The sequence below is a fragment of the Peromyscus californicus genome, unplaced genomic scaffold (genome assembly GCF_007827085.1).
Source record: "Peromyscus californicus insignis strain IS unplaced genomic scaffold, ASM782708v3 Scaffold_5__1_contigs__length_169319896, whole genome shotgun sequence".
Lineage (NCBI taxonomy): Eukaryota > Metazoa > Chordata > Mammalia > Rodentia > Cricetidae > Peromyscus > Peromyscus californicus.
This window is the reverse complement of record NW_026294573.1, coordinates 166,312,449-166,326,304: the sequence shown is the minus strand read 5'-3', so window position 1 is coordinate 166,326,304 and position 13,856 is coordinate 166,312,449. Positions and strand designations below refer to the sequence as shown.

The 13,856-nt window shown below is 40.5% G+C and overlaps 1 protein-coding gene across 2 annotated transcripts in view; it reads left to right on the top strand.

Moving 5' to 3' along the window:
* The window catches only part of Gdap1 (ganglioside induced differentiation associated protein 1), a 45,231-nt gene that overhangs the window by 13,234 nt on the left and 18,141 nt on the right, over nucleotides 1-13,856 (top strand). The window contains exon 3 of one of the 2 annotated variants that reach the window (XM_052715747.1): nucleotides 3,620-3,810. The exons of the other annotated variant lie outside the window; for it this stretch is intronic. The gene's annotated coding sequence lies outside the window, so the exon portion shown is untranslated. The remainder of the gene's footprint in view (nucleotides 1-3,619; nucleotides 3,811-13,856) is intronic. 2 annotated transcript variants of the gene reach the window in all.

Below are 13,856 nucleotides of genomic sequence, written 5' to 3'. Positions count from 1 at the left end.
AGATCTCAGTAAGAAACCTGATTAGTCACCTCCCCCATAGCTGGAAGTGGGGCACAGAAAACTAAAGAGGAAGGCTAGTGTTAGAGAATCTGAGAAAGGTGTTGGATCCGATGTTCTTACTGAGTCTAACACATACCCTGAAGCAAGCCAAGGCCCATTCCTCTAGAACAGGAGTAGCTTTGGAAGAAAACATACATCTAGATTACTTTCTTATAATGGTTTAAAGTTACTAATTTTGTTTCAAAATACAGTCACTGTGTACGTGCACCTCAACACATAAATAAAGTAAGGTTTACCTCTGTGTGCTTTTAGTTGGTTGTCAATATAAAGCCAGACTAATTTGAAACATTGATATTAAAAGTAAGAACCCAAATTCAATGTGACAGATGATGTTTTGAATTTTCAAATGTTAGGGCACTACCCACGGAGGCACAGCTTCCAAGACCAGCACTTGAGTCCTTCTGGATGCCTGGGGACTCCAGCACATGGTCTTTCAGGAAGCCTTTGTTTTCACAGTGTTCCAGATCACTGTTTGCTTATGGCTTGGTGGAGATGTAGCAATTCATGTTAGGTCTGCCTCTCATTAGTTAGAAGTAATACAGACTCAGTGCTAAGGCCTGTTTGAGAATAAATACATAATCAATCCCCCAAACCAAGTAACGGCCCGTCCCAGAGAGGAATAATCTAGAGAGATTTACCTGGCCCCTTAAGGTCCTTGGATGAATTCCCATGGGAGACTAGACTCCTTTGTGGAAAACAATCCTAAATAAAGAGTGGATTATTTCCAGACTCCCTACAAGTAAAAAGGGAAACTATTTCTTGTCACATAGCGCTATGGTGACAAGAAGATTTGTTTCTTCTAAAACTCTAAAAAGGATCATTAGAACTCAGAGTTTGGGAGGGTCAGGAGAGATTAAGTGTAAGGACAGACTGTGGGTGAGGTCACAAGTTCCTGTTGTTCTTGCCTCTGGTACCCAGGGCAGACAAGAGTAGAAGCAGATGGAGAGGGCTTGCCTCCCTGGCCAAATGGCTGGAAAGGGTGTTGACCACTGGCCTCCAATGCCCTTCACAGATTTTATAGAGTGTTAGGATTTCAGGGAAATCCAGGCTGTAACCTTAGGCACATACAGAACAATTCTTAAAGAAGGTTTGGAAAACTCAGAGTTCTCAATACTTTATACAGTTTCAGAAAGCAGCCAGTAAAAGAAATGTATTTTGTGACAAAAAAAAAAAATGGAGCCTGGGGAACGGTATAGTCTATACCTGTACGCTGATCAGGTTAAGGTTAGCGCATTTGAAATGTCAAACAAAGGTGACTTTCAGTGTTCTAAATTAACACAACTATTCCAGTCCTTCAACAGTGGTCATTGTTTAAGAGGGAGAACAAGACCATGTACAAAAGAGTGCATTTGAAAATATATTTTTATCCTTGGAAGAAATGATATGCAAGAGATGAAGGCTAATATTCATAAGATTTAGGCTTTGTTAAAACAACAACAAAACAAAAAAATATGGATCCCTAAAGGCAGTCAGTTGGGAAATTGGAATGCACGTGTTCACTGTGAAACGTGAGAGAAGACATGCCCTCAGCACAGATTGGGACAGATTGAATATCGATATAAATGTCCAGATTTACCCCTGGATATAGTAAGGGCTTGAGGACAGGAGTGTCTTAGTCATTTCCCTCCTGAACATCTGGAAGGGTGACATCAACTTCATAAAATAATCAGCACCAGCCCAGGGCAAAGAGGTCATAGACTCTGAGGTACCCCTCCAGTGGACCTAAAATACTACCTAAACCCCCTTCTCCATTGAGCACTGTTTTTTTTTTTCTGGAATTTCCTATAGAATCAGCTTTGGGCTTTGAGTGTGGGTCCACCCTGTGTCTCCTCACCACAGCTTCCTTTACTTGATTGTAGGAGGTGTTGAGCAGAACACTTGCCAATAAACCTGTAAGCAAAGCTCATTCTGTGTCTGGGGGAGCATTAGCTGCAGGGAGCCTCCTTGGGTCACTTGAGTCCTAGAGTTGAAATATGATGAAGCCTGATGATAAAGTCTCCTGACCTAATATGGAAAAGAATGACAAGTTGGTAGCCTGTGGTGGTGCTGGTGTGTGAGGGAAGGCTAGAGGAAAGACATCTCTGTATTTCAGAGGCACGGAGCCAAGATTAAGTCAGCTTTGATGTGGCAGATTGGACAGCCACATGCTGACTGTACCTGACTGTGTCAGGAAGCGACCGTGGGTGACCCAGGGTAGAAATACTTCAGCCACAAGGCCACAGGTCAGATCCCACAAATTTAGCTGGATAAGGCACTAGAAAAGAGGCCAGTGATGACCAGAGGATTATTCCCAAAGCTGGTCCGCTCCCTTGAGACTAGGAAAATGCTACACCACCAGAAAGTTAGACCCATTCTTTGTCTTCTTTCATAACTTGGAGGTCGAGATGTGACTGAATATTTACCAGCCAACAGCGATTTGTATTATAGTGGAGGTGGCTGAGCTACGTGGGCAACGCTGAGCCTTTTCATCTCAGCAGAAACTGGCCTCTGGAGTTAGAAGTTTGGGTTCTAGACACAAAATAATTAAATTTCTACACATATGAGATGTGATGAAACAGAAATACACATTTGAAAAGAAGATAAAGCAATCACAAATCATGGCAAACAAGCTTATACATGGCATCTCTAGTTACATGTGTATCACTTTAAGAGCCGGCCCTATTGCTAGTGCTTCTGTTTAAATAATTCTATGGACTTCTTAGGTGAGAGTTAGTCAAGCTGTTGCTGGTAGTACAGTTTGAATAATACTCTGGCAGCCAGAAATACCAGATCTGGAGTACCAGTGTATATATTCCTTTGTGTGTGTGTGTGTGTGTGTGTGTGTGTGTGTGTGTGTGTGTGTGTGTGTGTGTATGTGGGGTATGTATGTGTGTGTGTGGTGTGGTGTGTGTGTGTGTGTATGTGGGGTATGTATGTGTGTGTGTGTGTGTGGTGGTGTGTATGTGGGTTATGTATGTGTGTGTGTATGGTGTGTTGTGTGTGTATGGTGTGTGGTGTGTGTGTGAGGTATGTATGTGTGTGTGTGGTGTGGTGTGTGTGTGTGTGTGTGTGTGTGTGTGTATGGTGTGTGGTGTGTGTGTGAGGTATGTATGTGTGTGTGTGTGTGGTGGTGTGTATGTGGGTTATGTATGTGTGTGTGTGTGTGTGTATGGTGTGTGGTGTGTGTGTGAGGTATGTATGTGTGTGTGTGGTGTGGTGTGTGTGTGAGGTATGTATGTGTGTATGGTGTGTGGTGTGTGTGTGAGGTATGTATGTGTGTGTGTGGTGTGGTGTGTGTGTGTGTGTATGGTGTGTGGTGTGTGTGTGTGTGTATGGTGTGTGGTGTGTGTGTGAGGTATGTATGTGTGTGTGTGGTGTGGTGTGTGTGTAGGGACTGAACCTAGGGTCTAGACAAATGCAGTACCACTGAGCTGTGGCACCAACCCTTGTATTGTCATTCTTTCTGAGTTCACAGACAGTTAAGGATGAATTGGAACTTCCATGTTCTAAAAAGGCAAACAAGTATTTCTTTTTCTGCCCTTAATTTTCCAATTGTTTATACACATTTTCTCTCATGTAGTTTCCCAAGGAACCTACAAGGTAGTTGCTGTTACCGCTTCAACCTCGTAGAGACACGAAAGGGCAATATGACTACATCTGGACTGTGGCCTAGCAGGGATTCAAACCCACTGCTCTGTGTCCAGTTCAAGTAGGATGTGTGGAAAAGTAAAATATGTAGAAGCATTTAACTCTGCTGTGATGATCTACCAGGTGAGTCCAAGCACGGAGGGTTAAGAGTGATGAGAGATTTTTTTTTTTCCCCAGCAGGTAGTGAGGAGGGCTAGTGGTTAAATCAGAATCACCTTCATCTTGTGTATCGCCGAGTGCATGTTGTAACTGGTTATTTATGTCTTAAGTTCTTCTTTTAGAAAACCTGTATAGAGTTACTTCCCAGGAGCCATCACCTGTACCCTGTATCCTTGTGCCCTTAATTAGAGTGTCTATGGCTTGTTGGTGGGTCCCCTTCACATCATAGGAAGAGTGGAGAGATTGAGGTTATACATAGGTGAATGGAAAATCTCGAAGCCTTCTGGCAGCGTGCGAACATTCCCAGCACCCGGCAGTGCAGAAGTCAACATTTGCCTAATTCCTACGCTGTGATGACCGATCCAGTTGTTTTCCCTTTCAGCAGCGTTTCCATTGCTTTCTGAAAATCCGTGTCTAGGGTAATAGGGGGATGCTAACAGCGCACATTTAAAAAACAGGGTGGCGGCATTGAAAGCTTGGATGACACAATGCACATTCATTTGGTAATGCTTAGGAACATCTCATTTTAACTTTCCTCCTGATGGAATCTATTTGTATCTCTGGGTTTAGCCCTGTAGACTTGGAGGGAGTGGTGAAAGATGAACGGGCAGTGCTCAGCCACAAGGGGAGAAAAACGTCATCCAGCCCTTAGAATAGCAACAGCAATAAATATGGTCATGCAGTTCTTCTGCTGAGGCTGGAAAGGCAGGCCGGATCACATTTACACACCCAGTAGGCCTGCTTGGCTGCAATGGCTGCTCGGGTTTGTCAGAACCTTGCACAAACGTGGATGGCTCCTTAGACGCTTGGTTTCTGAGCTGTGTGTGACTCAGCACAGAGAGAAAGAGGGCTCAGAGCACAGAGCCCACCAAGGAGCTAAAGGGCATGCCAACGCCCTTTCGACCCCAGGGGGACACTCTGAATTGACTTTGGGGACAGCTGGCTCTGGGCTGCTGAGAGCTGAGTCCAGAACTTCCTCACACGTTGGTCTGAGAACTTGATGTTATCTGCAGCTGCCGCAGCCATCAGGGTACATACGTAATGAGGAAGGTGGGAAAGAGGGCTCCCGTTGGTCATCAGTTATTTAAAGAAAGCCCATCGGAGTTCAGCCACTTGATTGAACAGAATCAGCACCTTTGCCCTGGGAGGTCCAGAAGGAAGATGTCTCCTTTGAAAGTCCCTCATCTTTCCTTTTGAACACTAAGCCAGCGGACACCAGCCATTTCTGGGACCTACGTGCTTCGCCGTCATGCACCCATTTTTATAGCCATTCCACTTTCACACATGGCATGGCCATTTGTGGTTGTGCTTTTGCCAACTTCACCTTCTTTTGCCACTTGGAATTGTCGAGACCAGGCTCTCACATTTCCGTCACCTGCACACAACAGGAGTCTAGGCTGCAGGTTTTAGGCTAAGCCTGGCACCCGGTTCCCACCATGTGCTTCCAAAACCAAAGCGTTACCTGAATCTAACCTCTTCTTTTTTCCTGTTAAACATCTCTGCTCTGAAATGATCAAGCCAAGCTCCTTCTCTGTGTGATCTTTGCGGTTCATTGATCTCGCCAACCTCTCCCCACAGGGGAGCGCTGGAAGCAGGCTCATCTTGACCACATGTCACCTGTTTTTCTTATGTAGCTTCAATAGGCACAGGCTGAACCCCAGGCTGTCATGTGCCTCAGTTATGTGCTGAGAATTTATGTTCATCTCTTCTCTATAGATCACAATATTGTGTTTATTTGAAAAATACTGTATTTTAAAAAATTAAGGACAAAGTGCTTTGGATATAAGCTCAGCACAAAATCAGCACTGTATTCTGTCGTCATGGTTAACTTAGCTTTTGCAGGATCTTTTTAAGACCCAGAAGATAAGTGGAGTAGGTTTTTATAGCACCAGCTCATGTGTTTATTCTGTCAACATCCCTGGTGACAGTAGGTGGCTAAGAAAAAAAATCATGCCAATGTGTTCAAGTTCATGCCAAGGGAACAGAGATGACCATTTGATGCCCAGAATCTGCTCTGCCCACAATCTTATCTAGTCCTATTTTTATATTCACAAAGGAAAATCAAGCAATGCTTGCAACATTAGCACTTTCTGTAAAGTTATGTCTTTGAATTGTGTGCCCCTTTCTCATGTGCCTAGAGACGGTGCAGACACAAATTAAGCTCTCCACTTCTATTTAGCAATGAAAAGAACAAACACCACGGACATTTGCAAAATAACCTCCAGTGTATTATTGAAGCCTCTAAATTTGAATTACAGAGACATGTACAAATGATCTTAAATCTCTGAAAAGATTCCTTTAAAGATAAAAAAGGAAATGATAAAGTGCCTGGAAAGACTCCTGAATCACTCACTGGGAAATAGTAAGACAGAGGCACTTTCCAGGCATTGTGTAGTTATGATGAAAGAATAGTTAAACTATGTATAAGCACATTTTAAATTAGTGGGAACACACTTTAGGAAACAACTAATTAAAAGCTACAGTTTAAAACATAGCCATTAAATAGTCTCTATGGAATACACCTGTCCCAAGATTGTATCTGACATATCCCAGAGAGTGTCATTTTGCCATCACCTATGAATAGACCTCTTTACTCTCAATACACCAACAAAGGAAAGGTGGATGAATGAATTTACTTGCTTTATTACACTAGAACTCAGTAGAAAGAGACTCCTTTCTCCATGACCCTGATGTCTCTTATCTTCAGGATATAAATGACATTGCAGAATATTAACACAGCCACCAGAGGTGTTTGCTTAATAATCTACTAAATCAAGCATGAAGGAACTCACAAGGAACTATGAACAGCATTTAGGGATTTTTATCATTTGTTATCTATTTTGTTAGAAACCTTAATACTACATAGTGATTATGATTATTTCAACTGTATTTTTTTAAATTATAAATGGCAGAAATTTATTTTGACAGTAGTGTCTTTTTTTTTTTGAGACAGTCTTGCTGTGTTTGGCCTTGAAGTTGTAGTGATTCTTCTGCCTCTGCTTTTATGACTACTGGGATTAAAAGTGTGTGCCACCATGCCCAATCTAGAATTTGTAAATAGAAAGTTCCAAAGTATAGCCAAAGGGCATATAGTTTCTACCACTAAAAAAATACTTACACAGGATATTTAAAATGTTCTTTTTACTATCATGTCATTATTGCTTATTATAATTTTATGCACTAAATATTTTGTTTCAAAAGCCAGATTTCTCTAAGTATCACAATGAAGGCATTATAAATTACTTTGTGTGGTGTGTAGGCAAGAAAGCTAAGTTCATGATCACAAAGCTGAGTGGTGGCATTAGAGTGTGACTTAAGTTATGACTGTAGAGTCTAATGTTTTGTCTTCCATATCCTGACTAATATTGACGTAGAGGGGAGAGTTTACAGTGAAATATGTACTAGGCCAGTGCACTCATTCAATATTGACAGTGCCGACTCAACATACCCAAATACATCATGGTAAAGACAATTACATGAACGGAAGTCCGACTGTTAGTGCCAACATATAAATGCAGACAGGGCGTTAAAGTTGCCCTATGCACTGCCAAGGGGAGTGGTATGTGACAGTAAAGCTGTGGGCGCTGGAAAATACATGTGGAATGTGGAACTGCAAGTCTTGTCTTTTTGTCCCAGCTACACCAATTACTGGCTCTGTTAACTTCCTCAGTAATGACTCTTTAGCCAGAAGTGGGGAAGTGTTAGGATTACTCAGGGAATACTGTGTGTTGTGTGTAAAGTCCCTCCGTAAAGGTTTGGGAGGAGACCAGATTTTGAGTGATGGTACAACTTTATACTCGGCATCCATTTACTTTTAGGAGCACATTCTCTCTATCCTACCCCTTTCAGCCTTTTCTATCCATGAAGATGTGTTGAACAAGAAAGTTGAAGCTAATTAGTGATGTAAGGTATCAGTAATATTTGTATATGAGACTAGGAAATTATGCCTGGCAACACTGGCCGGACCTCCTAGTGGTAAGAGTGAAATTTCTAGACCAGACTACTGAATTTAATTCCCAGTTTTACCACAAGGACTAATGTAGCTGGAGAGTTTTCTCTGCGGGTCCCACCAAGCCCCAGCAGTCCGACAGCCAACTTATAAAATAAACACACAGACGTTTATATTATTTAAACTGTTTGGCCTAATGGCTCAGGCTTCTAGCTATCTAAGTTCTTACATCTTAAATTAATCCATTTCTATAAATCTATACTTTGCCACGTGGCTTGTGGCTTACCGGCATCTTCACATGCTGGCAGCGGCTGGCAGTGTCTCCCTCCGCCTTCCTGTTCTCTCAATTCTCCTCTCTGTTAGTCCCGCCTATACTTCCTGCCTGGCTACTGGCCAATCAGTGTTTTATTTATTGACCAATCAGAACAACACATTTGACATACAGACCATCCCACAGCAGACTAATATTGTGAGGTTGCAAAGTTTACCCAACTTATCTGTGCTTCAGTAGTCTTACCGATAAAATGAGAAATTTTCTCTCCATCTCAAGGGATTTTTGCAAGTGTTAAATAAGATACCCACAAAAAAACCCTTGAAGCACTTCTTGGTATTTGGTAAATATAACAAAATCATTAACAGCCAAGTAGTGCAAATATTTCCTTGTTTTATTTGCCTACGGTTCATATTCATGTGTTTATTCTGAGTATGTGCATCACGTATCATTATAGAAATGGAGAAAAGTAGGTGAGAGATGTCTTCGTTAGAGTTTTTATTGCTGTGAAACACCAGGACTAAAAGCAAATTGGGGAGGAAAGGATTTAATTTCAGCTTACATGCCTGATCACAAATCACAGTCCATTATGAGAGAAGTCAGGGCAGGAACCAGGAGCTGATCATAGGCCAGGGATGGGGTGCTGCTTACTGACTTGCTCCCCATGGCTTGCTCACTGAGGTTGCTTCTCATACAATCCAGGACCACCTGTGGGTGTGGTACTACCTACAGTGAACTGGGTCCTCCCACATCAATCATGAGTTAAGACAGTACCCCCCCCCCTCCACTTGCCTACAGGCTAATCTGATGGAGGCATTTTCTCAGTTAAGATTCTTTCTTCTCAAACATGTCTAGGTTTGTGTCAAGATGACAAAAAACACTGCAAGTGATACCCAATCCTTCCCACCAGAAATGAAAGAGTGAATTTTCTACTTAACAAAGGGGAAAAGTTAGTGAATTATTAACATGAATGGTTATTCTTTGGGAGACTGGGAAATTAGGTTGTTATAAAAGAAGTAATCTCAGAACCAGAGCTTCTTGAATTAGTAAGCTGTACTTGGTAATAACTATAATTGTTTGATCTGGACTTTTGAAAGAGGACAGTTTCTCAACCCCAAAGCAGAATTCACCAATCTTATTCTTTAGTTACTATGACTTTTGCTTCATTGGCAACTCTGTGCCTTTCCGGGGAAGCTGGTAGCCTGGCACCTGGAGCCCAAGAACTTTAACTGGTGGCTGTGCACCATGAGGCTTTTTCCTGTCTGTTTTGAAATTGTTCCAAACTCTTGACTATTCTCTTCTGACTGGGATGAAGTCAGTCTTTTGACTTTCACATGCTATTCCGCTGTACAAGTTCTGCTGATGAGACAGGAAGCTGAGAATTGCTAGTCAAAGATACATTAAGGAGGTAGTTGTCAGATTTGATGTTTGTTGGAGAAACCTGGAGGCTTGCTAAAGCACACATTGCTGGGTCTTACCCCAGAGATAAAGGCTCGTTACAATGTATACACGTGTAACACAATCCCAGACAGTGACGAACAGCTCATCAGAGGGACTGCTCTTTGAGAACTACTCTGATAAACCAAATATGGAAGTCAGCCTACACGGAACCATTGAAGTTCTTCATGAAATCAATGCATTTAATAAGCTGTCTATCATCTTACTCAGTACTTAAGGAACTTTAACAGCAGATTTTAAAAAAATTAGTAATCTCTTATGTACATAGAAAATTGAAATTGTCTCCACTTTCTCTTGATGGAAGCAGTATTATTAATATGAACTGAGCACCCAGAACTGGGTTGCCTGCTCGGCTCTAACCCCTGCCAATAATTTAGCCCATGTGAGTTATGTAAGATTTGTTAGTGGGGGGCCTCTCTAAACTATTTCCTCTGATCTTTTTTTTTCCTCCAAGAGCAAATACTATTTACTCCCTACTACAGTTTATTAATTCAAGAGGCCCTAGTTTGAAGTTACTGTTAATATTTGTCATGATCTAATTAATTTTCTGTTTTCCAGAAATGATTAATAATGTGCATATGAAACTAAATTCTTTATATTTTAGTAGAGATAGTAGAGTTTTGTAGACTGTCTAGTTGTGTTCACATTCAAGATAAATATTCTTAAGAAAATTTATAAATAAGCACCCTTCTTTTTCCCAGGGGTATACACAGAGATCCTTCCTCTCCACTTGCCTAACTTCTACATATTGGTCACAGAGTCCCTTTGTTGTAGAGCAGCTTTGCCATGGCACTAATCCTTGTGTACCTTGTTCACAGTGTGTGTGCCTTTGGTCAGATCATGACTTGGTATTGGTCACGTGGTACTTGCTTGTGCCCGTCTCAATGCGAATGATTGATGCCCTCCTTTTTTCTATGTGTACTTCACTCACACATCCTTCACGATTCCCACAGTCTAGGCTCCTAACATGGCAACCCAGGTCCTGGGTGCCTATTATTTATTAGTGGTGCTACCCACAAGAGAAAGTGGAAAGAATCTTATTTTCCTACATGTACAAAACATGTTTTTTTTTTTTAATTTGGAAAATCTGCCTTTAATATCGTTTAATTAATTAAATATATTCTCTGGAAAATATCACTGTATCTGTTTTCTAATTTATCCAGAAAGAAAAATAGCAAGGAATGTTGTTTCCTTAAAAGCTAGAGACCTCTTGTGGTCATTCATAATAGTACTTTAAAAACAGAATTATTTGAATTTGTCAGATTTCCAAATTTCTGGCTTAGGTGACATTCATTTAAAAATACAAGTATTGGGCTGGAGAGATGGCTCAGCGGTTAAGAGCACTGACTGCTCTTCCAGAAGTCCTGAGTTCAATTCCCAGCAACCGCATGGCAGCTAACAACTGTCTGTAACTCCAAGATCTGACACCCTCACACAGACATACATACAGGCAAAAAACACTAATGTATATAAAAGAATAATAAATAAATTAAAAAAAATACAAGTATTACCTAAAACCTGCCAAAATATATCCCATTGGCAATAGGATTCCACACTCAGTAACACACACACTCACACACACACACACACACACACACACACACACACACACACATACACACACACACATTTCAATGATAGGACTACTGTCTAACAAATTTAAACTTTATCAAGTCATCAAACATAGGAAAGTGTATAAATCATAACTTTTGTTAAAGAACATTTCCAAACTCTGTATATTTGTGCACCAGACTATCTGGAAAATTTTTATTATAATTTATAGGTAAGATGACTAAAGCTCAGAGACATTGTATGTTGTGCTTTTTTACAGTATCAAATTCATCTGGACTTCATGTACTAAGGATTACTTAAGTGGCTAGGAATTACAGACATAATTCAAAAGAGATTGCCAGATTACAGGACTATGTTTTTTTCCCCCCGGGACAGGGTTTCTCTATGTAGTTTTGGTGCCTGTCCTGGACCTTGCTCTGTAGACCAGGCTGACCTCGAACTCACAGAGATCTGCCTGACTCTGCCTCCCGAGTGCTGGGATTAAAGGCATATGCCACCACTGCCCAGCTAGGACTATGGTTCTTAATTCACTTTTAAAAATATTTTTTTCTGTTTTTATTATTTGAGAATTTCATATTGCCTGTAATTTGTTTGTTTGTTTTTGTTATTGTTGTTGTTCTGATTTTTTGAGACAGGGTCTCACTATATAACTCTGGCTGGCCTGGAAGTTGCTCTGTAGACCAGGCTGGACTCAAACTCACAGAGATCCTCCTGCCTTGGTCTACCTGCTCACCACCACCACTTCTTTGTTTTATAATTTAACACTTTCTTTGACTGGCTGGTCCAGTTCTTCTACTTTGTCTGCCAGCCATGATATTTTCTCTTCCATTTGACCCGTTCTATTGATTTACCTGGATCTGGCCTCTTTCCTCCAGCAGCCACAGTAATGATTACATTATTATGATGTACATTATTACAATGATGTACACAGGTATGAAGGATACAGACAGTTAATAAAACTCTGAATAAACACGTGAATGGAAAAGAGGTCTTATTACTCTGAAGTGGCCTTTATTGTTCTGGAAAATAAAAGAATTTTAGATTATAGAATTTAGAAACAGTAGTTTCTCTAATGCCTGTTATGATAAAAAACAGAACAAACCTCACCATTTTTCCTTATCATTTAATGATATTTTTGTACTGTTTACTTTTTCAGAGGTAAAAACAACATTTATTATAGGGTATTTAAGACATAAAAAGTTTAAAGAAATAATAAGGAGCTGGATGTGATGGTGCATGACTTTAATCCCAAATGAAGCAATTGGATCCCTATGTGTTCAAGGCCAGCCTGGTCTACATAGTGAATTCCAGGTCAGCCAAGGTTACATAAACTAAAACACGGAAGGGAGGGGAGGGAGAGAAGGATAGAAGGAGAGATGGAGGAATGGAGAGAGAGAGAGAGAGAGAGAGAGAGAGAGAGAGAGAGAGAGAGAGAGAGAGAGCACCTATATTTTACATGCTTGATATGTTAGTGAGGCAGATAACACAATAGCATCTAGAAACACCAAATGAGCCTCCCTTAAAGACAATGCATTAAATATAATTGTCTTTTTTTTTTTTTTGAGGGGGGTAAGTTAAACTATGGTGGTTTGGGCCTGGAGAGTTGGCTTATCAGTTAAGAGCACTGGCTGCTCTTCCAGAATGTGGGTTCAATTTCTAGCACCCACATGGTGGCTCACAACCATTTTTATAACTCCAATTTCAGGAGATAGCCCCAGGCATGGCCCTTTTCCTTATCACATAAGTCAGCATCCTCTCCCAGGAGCCAGCGTCCTGGGCAATGTCCCAGGTGCTTTAAGTATTTTTTTCTAATTGTATTTCCATACCAGTTAGCGTGGGTGTGGTGGTTTGGAAGAAAATGACCCCCGAAGGGAGTGGCACTATTAGGAGGTGTTTGGTTTCTCTTTTACTCTAAGAATGAACTGATGGAGTGTATGGCTCTGTGGTAGAACCTCTGAGCATCCTCCCACCCAAATGACCGGGTTAAAAAATTGTCAAGGAGTTCAGTTCTGCTATTCAAAGACATCAAAATATATTAAAGACCCATTCCAATCATAAAAGAAATATGAAGAACAATAAATGAAGTACTCTAAACGGGAGGAAAAATTTCACGAGCTTTTTGTCCCTTTCAGGGACCTTCTTACCTGAGCTGATGTGTGCCATGCTTCCTTTTTCATTTTCTGTGCGTTGGCCCTTAAACTATCCTTATTTCTTGTGGCTATTCATGTTGTTATACCTGCCTCCAGACTTCTGTATTATGTGCCAGGCAATAGATCTTACATGGCGAATCTTTGTTTTATATATGTATATATATATCATATATGTAGCACATATATGATATATAGATATATGTATCTATATATCATATATGTATACAGGATACAGCAAAATGCCTAGAACATAGTGCTCAGGTAATATTTGGTAGTGAATTATAAAGGAACTTGTTTCACAGCACTATTTGTATAAATTTTCTGAAAGAGAAACTTTGTGAATTTTCTATGATTACAGATTTTAAGATCTATGCAGTTATAAGTAGAATTAGAATATAGAGTAGAGTTGTCCTGATTTATAAAGGGACTATTTTAAGATAAATGGGCTTGTGAGTAGTATCACTGTTGATTGTACTATCTTATATATATATATACTCAATTTTCACAAAAACCTTACAAATGAAATAAAATGATCTCTATTTCAGAAATGGAAAAAGCAGGACACAATCCCAGGTATTTCTGCTATAAATGTCCATACTTAACCAAAATG